The sequence below is a fragment of the Odocoileus virginianus genome, chromosome 20 (assembly GCF_023699985.2).
Source record: "Odocoileus virginianus isolate 20LAN1187 ecotype Illinois chromosome 20, Ovbor_1.2, whole genome shotgun sequence".
In the NCBI taxonomy this organism is placed as follows: domain Eukaryota; kingdom Metazoa; phylum Chordata; class Mammalia; order Artiodactyla; family Cervidae; genus Odocoileus; species Odocoileus virginianus.
The window spans coordinates 14049296-14056715 of record NC_069693.1 but is presented as its reverse complement, the minus strand read 5'-3'; positions in this window follow the sequence as shown (position 1 = coordinate 14056715).

Genomic DNA, 7420 nt, shown 5'->3' with positions numbered 1-7420 from the left:
CGAGAGACGCTGAGGTCTAGTGATTTTGGAGTCGTGCGAATTTGAAAACATTAGTGTGACCATGGTCGTGTCGTCTGTTCTAGGGGTCTCTTGATTCTGACCCTGCAGTTTTTGAGAGACAGTGTGCTTGTGTTGTGTTTCTGTTTTTCTGACGGGCACCTGGTAAAACATTGAAACTTAAGTGATTAAGTCAACACCCCACAGTCACCAAAATATTAAATGGAAAAAAATCGTAGTTTTGTGAATGTGTATTGCTGGAAACTCCCTTACTTTTTTACACTGTGTTATTCCACATCCATGTGTGTTTTATGGACAAAGGTGATACAGGTAATTTAGAAAGATGTTGTTGAAGAAGGCAAAGACATTGAGACATCAAATGAAAGAGCATGTCAACAATTCAAAGTAGCCTTGACATGAGGAGTGAACGGTAGGTGGAAAAGCAGAGAAGTAACCAGGTGCAAAAACCTAAGAATCTAGCAAACCAGACTTTAATGTCACTCCTGCCATAAAGACCTGATTTTTTTTCAACATTTCATTTGAGTTCCACTCTGATTTAAGAATTAAAAAACAGTTTTCAATGAAAGTTGAAGACTCACTACAATAATTTTACAGTAGAGACTAAAATGGAGAAAATATCTATGAAAACACTATGCTTTTGTGCAATAGTATGTTGGCAAAGAGAACAGAATACTGAGGACTACAGCATGCTAAATATCAGGAACCTGAAGTTGTTGAAGGTATCAGAGAGGCTTCCAGCTCATAAGCTTACGTAAAGCTATACAAAGCCACAAAACTAAAGAACTATGTTATCTCTAGAAAGCAGAAAAAAATAGTCTTCCTTTCACAGCCTTCCTTTCACTAGATAATAACCGGCACTGTTTCAGAATAGTGTGAATCTCTTTCTTGGAAAGGGTAAAGAGACTCCCAAACACTGCATAGAGAGAACATGTCCTCTAAGTGTTACTTATTTGCCTCATGTGTGTTTACCAGCAGTACATTTTTTCTGTCACCTGTAAGAGTTATTTTTTGCTAATTATTTTGTTAAAAGATGAGAAGAGAACAGAGTTGCTTCTATGTCCATCTAGCTTCCTGATTTCATTTTTTTTTTCTGATTTCATTTTTTATACTTGTAGATTTGTCTATTTCTCCCTTTATTTCTGTAAAGCTTTGCTTTATATATTTTAAAGCTCTCTTGTTGATGATACATATTTAGAGTTGTACTAGCTTCCTGTTAAATTGATCCAATAAGAAATTATGTAATTTGTGACTTCCCTGATGGCCCAGTGGGTAGGACACTGTGCTCCCAATGCAGGGCACCTGGGTTCGATCCCTGGTCAGGGAACTAGATCCTACATGCCACAACAAAGATCTGGCATAGCCAAATAAATATAAATACTTTTTAAAAAGAAATTATGCAGTTTACCCTTTATTTATAATATTGGTTTTTGTCTTAGTCTGTTTTGATATTACTATAGCTTCACCATGCTTCTTTTGGCTAGTGCATTATCTTTTTCTATGCTTTTACATTTAACTGTTTTATTTTTAAAGTATGTCTCATTAAATAATATTTATTTTTAAAATAAATGATAGTCTTACTCTTTTGACATATTTAGTAAATTTACATTTATAAAGCAGTTGGGTTTTGTTATACCACCTTAGAGTTTGTTTTCTTTTGGCCTGACTTTCTTAAATTTTAACTTTTTGTTTGGAAGTAATTCTGGATTCTCGTGTGTGTGTGTGCGCGCGCGCAGGCACTCAGTGTGTCCAGCTCTTTTGTGACCCCATGGAGTATAGCCCGCCAGGCTCCTCTCTCCATGGGATTCTTCAGGCAAGAATATTTCCCAGGTGGCACAGTGGTAAAGAATCCACCTGCCAGTGCAAGAGTTTGCTAGAGTTATATCTCTGGGTCAGGAAGATCCCCTGGAGGAGGATATGGCAACCCACTCCAGTATTCTGGATTCTCATGTAATTTTAAAAAATAATTCAGGGAGATCCCATATACCTTTTATCCAATTTCCCCCAGTGGTAACATCTTGCAATACTATATACAGAATCAGAACACTGACATTGATGCTCTCAAAATACTTCCATCATCATAAGAATCTTTCATGTTGTCCTTCTATAGCCACACTTCTCTCTTTCCTGAAACCCTCTCCTTAAGACCTGGCAACCCTAATCTGTTCTCCATTTCTGTAATTTTACCTTTCAAGAATGTTACATAAATGAAATTATAAAGTATGTAATTGGAGTACTGACTTTTTCACTCAGCATGATTCCCTGGAGATTCATACATGTTGTTACATGTGTAATTCATTCCTTTTTATCACTGAGTAGAATTCCATGTGAACATACTATAGTTTGTTTAGCCATTCATTCATGGAAGGACATATGGCTTTTTCCAACTTTTGTCTGTTACAACTAAAGCTGCTATATACATTCATATAGAATTTTTTTTCATTTCAAACACCAAGAAGAGTTTTAGAGGGAATTTGTTCATTCGCTAAAAAATCTATCTGGCATTTTCACTGAGATTATATTCAATATATAGATAAATCGGGGAGAATTGACATCCTTATAGTGGTGAATCTCATAACTATGCAACACAATATGAACATAATATATCTCTTCTTAAATTCCTCTCAGTAATGTTTTGTATTTTTAAGGTACAGGTAACAAAATCTTTTGTCAGGTCTACCCCTAAGTATTTCAGAGTTTTTGATGCATTTTAATTGGTATTTTTTAAAATTTCAATTTCCAACTGTATGTAAGAAATACAATTGATTTTTGTATCTTGTAGCTTGACACCTTGCTAAACTCACTTAGTATTTCTACTAGAGTACTTAGAGGTTCCATTGAATTTTCTACAGAGATGATTATGTCACCTGTGAAAAAAGACATTGGTGTCTATTCCTGTTAAAATCGGCAAATACAGAATGGACCCCAACCCCAAATTTGGTTAGGATGTTGAGACGGATGAGGCCGCACGCACACACCAAGAAGATATGAACATTTTCTCACTCACACAATGAAGCTTTCTAGGAAAAGCAAAGCAGGCATCCCAAGAAAGTCTGCAAATGGCTTGTGAAAGGAAATGAAACTGGTGTGGAGTGTTTATGGCAGAGGCTTGTGTGGTTTAAGTCTCCTGCTAGTGTCAAAGGAGAGAGCACCTAGTTGGCCCAGCTTGGGGATATAAGAAAAAGAAGAAGGAGTGAAGCTCAAAGCTACGAGCAGCTTCTGCTGCTGCTCCTGAGGCCGCTTGTGTGGGTGTTTGGTGTGGATCCAGTGAAGCAGCAGCTGAGGAGACTCTAATTCCCGCCATAGCTGACAAAAAGGCCGAGTGGGGAGCCAAGGCTGAGAACAATGATCATGTTAATTTGAAGGTGGCAGGTGGTGCACTTTAAGAAGCATAGGGACTTCCTCAGTGGTTCAGTGATTAAGAATCCGCCTTGCAATGGGAAGGATGAAGGTTTGATCCCCGGTTAGGGAACTAAGATCCCACATGCTGTGGAGCAACTAAGCCTGCCAGCCACAACTAAAAAGTTCATTTGCCCACAACTAAATCTTGATGCAGCCAGATAAACAGAGAAGTATTTTTTTTTAAAGGACTAAGAGGCATACAACCATTTAGTAAACTAATGAAAGTCTATAGTGAATGACTGAGTTTGTCAATAAGGCAGATCAGAATACGATTTGATGGGCAGCCAATCAATGAGACACACTCACCTACACAGTTGGAAATGAAGGATGAAGATACAATTGGTATGTTCCAGCAACAGAGAGGTGACTACTAAAACAGAATCCTGAAAAAAAAAAGGATATAAGCATTCACTCTTACCAAAAAAAATAAAATAAAACAGAATCCTGCTACTTTACTCCAAAATTCTGTTCCTACCTACCAAGAGGACATTCTCAATTAGAAAAATGCAATTTGGCTCTACTATATCCTGACTACTGCAGTAGTTTTCTCTAGTCTTTCATTTTCCTCTTCCCCATTTCTTTATTGTATATACAGTAACTGGTATATGCATAAATATATCACTTTTTAAAAAACTAAATCATGGCCAATGGTATGTTTTGATTGACACCAAATGGAAATTGGATGGGGGATATTACATTACTTCCCATAGAATACTGTAACCTTTACAATAGTTTATTTCTATTTACTTCTCTTCTCCTGGCCTTTGTGCTATTGTTGTCATACAATTTGCTTCTATATCTGTTAATTTATGTATTAAGAATATATAAAACCATGACTACATTGTTTTTATTTTTGCTTAAATAGTACTTTGTATTTTTGCAAGAATTAAATAATAAAATACTGGGACTTCTCTGGTAGTCCAGTGGCTAAGGTTCTGAACTCCCAATGCAGGGGCAAGGATTCAATTCCTGGTCAGGGAACTAGATCCCACATGCCACAACAAAAACATGGGGCAGCCTAAATAAATAAATAAATATTAAAAAAGAAAATAGTATTATGTGTTAACCCTGTAGTTTCCATATTTGGTACTCTTCACTGCTTTGTGTTGATCCAGATATCACTTTGTTATCCAAATACACATATAATAGGTCTCTTGAATTTGCCCTTCTACTCTGATTTTTGATTTTCCATTTTTAAAGCTAATTTTTTCTTCTGGGTCTATCCCAGTACAACAAACAGCAACAGCATCTGGCACACAATAGGTGCTTTCTAATCACATACCACCAAGCAGAATTCCTTGCACAAACCCACATCCATTAGCCTAGTCCTTACCATTTCTCTTGTACTATCATACCACACTCTTCCTCCACTCTCCACCAGTCACTTTCTATTATAGCACATTCTCACAGCATCACAAATGTCACACACAATAACACAATCACACACATGGTCACAGAAATGCACCATGTTCACCCCACTGACACACAGAGTTTTGCATTTTTGTCAACAAAGGTCTGTCTAGTCAAGGCTATGGTTTTTCCAGTATGTAAGGATGTGAGAGTTGGACTATAAAGAAAGACGAGCCCTGAAGAACTGATGCTTTTGAACTGTGGTGTTGGAAAAGGCTCTTGAGAGTCCCTTCGACTGCAAGGAGATCCAGCCAGTCCATCCTAAAGGAGATTGGTCCTGGGTGTTCACTGGAAGGACTGATGTTGAAGCCGAAACTCCAATACTCTGGCCACCTGATGCGAAGAGCTGACTCATTTGAAAAGACCCTGATGCTGGGAAAGATTGAGGGCAGGGAGAGAAGGGGACGACAGAGGATGGCATCACCAACTCAATGGACATGGATTTGGGTAGACTCCAGCAGTTGGTGATGGACAGGGAGGCCTGGCGTGCTGTGGTTCATGGGGTCGCAAAGAGTCGGACACAATTGAGCGACTGAAGTGACTGATTCTCACTATGAAACACACAGAGACACACAATGACAGAAAGAAAGGGTAGTGCGCCCACAAAGTCAGTCAGTTGACAGAAACTTCAAACAAAAAACTTGAAATATAGGGACTTCCCTGGTGGGCCAGTGGTTAAGAATCTGCCTTCCAATGAAGGGGCCACAGGTTGGATCATTGAAAAAGCAAAAGAGTTACAGAAAAACATATACTTTTGCTTTGTTGACTATGCCAAAGCCTTTGACTGTGTGGATCATAACAAAATGTGGAAAATTCTTAAAAAGATGGGAATACCAGACCACCTGACCTGCCTCCTGAGAAATCTGTATGAAGGTCAAGAAGCAACAGTTAGAACTGGACACGGAACGACAGACTGGTTCCAAATCAGGCAAGGAGTATGTCAAGGCTGTATACTGTCATCCTACTTATTTAATTTATATGCAGAGTACATCATTTGAAATGCCGGGCTGGATGAAGCACAAGCTGGAATCAAGACTGCCGGGAGAAATATCAATAACCTCAGATACACAGTGGACACCACCCTTACGGCAGAAAAGGAAGAACGAAAGAGCCTCTTGATGAAAGTGAAAGAGGAGAGTGAAAAAGTTGGCTTAAAACTCAATTTTCAGAAAACTAGGATCATGGCATCCAGTCCCATTGCTTCATGGCAAATAGATGGGGAAACAATGGAAACAATGAGAGACTTTATTTTGGGGGGGCTCCAAAATCACTGCAAATGGTGACTGCAGCCATGAAATTAAAAAACGGTTGCTCCTTGGAAGAAACGCTTTGACCAACCTAGACAGCATATTAAAAAGCAGAGACATTACTTTACCAACAAAGGTCCGTCTACTCAAAGCTGTGGTTTTTCCAGTAGTCATGTATGGACATGAGAGTTGGACTATAAAGAAAGATTAATGCCAAAGAATTGATGCTTTTTAACTGTGGTGTTGGAGAAGACTCTTGAGAGTCCCTTGGACTTCAAGGAGATCCAGCCAGTCCATCTTAAAGGAAATCAGTCCTGAATGTTCATTAGAAGGACTGATGCTGAAGCTGAAACTCCAATACTCTGGCCACCTGATGGGAAGAACCGACTCATTGGAAAAGACCCTGATGCTGGGAAAGATTGAAGGCAGGAGGAGAAGGGGACGACAGAGGATGAAATAGTTGGATGGCATCACTGAGGCGCTAGACATGAGTTTGAGTTTGAGCTGGTGATGGACAGGGAGGCCTGGCTTGCTGCAGTCCATGGGATGGCAAAGAGTAGGACACAACTGAACTGAACTGAACTGAGGGAACTGGGATCCCACACCCGCGGGGCAACGGGGCCCCTGAACTGCAGCTGCTGAGCCCTTGCTGCACCAAAGACCTGGAAGGACCAAAAAAAGTAAAAACCTTAAAATACACTGTTGTTCTAAGCAGGTATAGAGTCAGTTTAAGGAGCCCTGGTGGCTCTGACTGCAATTCTGTAAGAATCTGCCTGAAATGCAGGAGACCCAGGTTCAACCCCTGGGTTGGGAAGATCCCCTGGAGAAGGGAATGGCAACCCACTCCAGTATTCTTGCCTCCAGAATTCCATGGACAGAGGAACTTGGCAGGCTACATCCATTGGGTCTCAAAGAGTGGGACACGACTGAGCGACTAACACAACAACAACAAAAGAGCCATGAAGTGTCGGGGAGCGGGAGGGGGGGGGGCAGGTATGGGGGCGGGGAAGAAGTGTAATCAGGTAAGTCCTCTTGAGATACCATTTGTATCTGAATGTAGGGAGTAAAGAAACTTTGAAGATACCCGACAGAGGAGCCGCTTTAGGAAGAGGGGACACATTCACATCCACCATCACTAAATCACAAATTCAGGAATCATATGCAAAAGATGACACTCTACCCTGACCTCTCCACTCCTGTCTTCAAGGTAAACCATTCCCTGAGAAAGAACGCCCTGGGGAAGGAGGGGCTGGGTGAAGCACAACGTACCTGCGCATTCCATTCCCAACTGCCCATTCACACTTTCTTCAGGTTCCCCAGCTCAAATAGAGGAACTCACTCCTCAC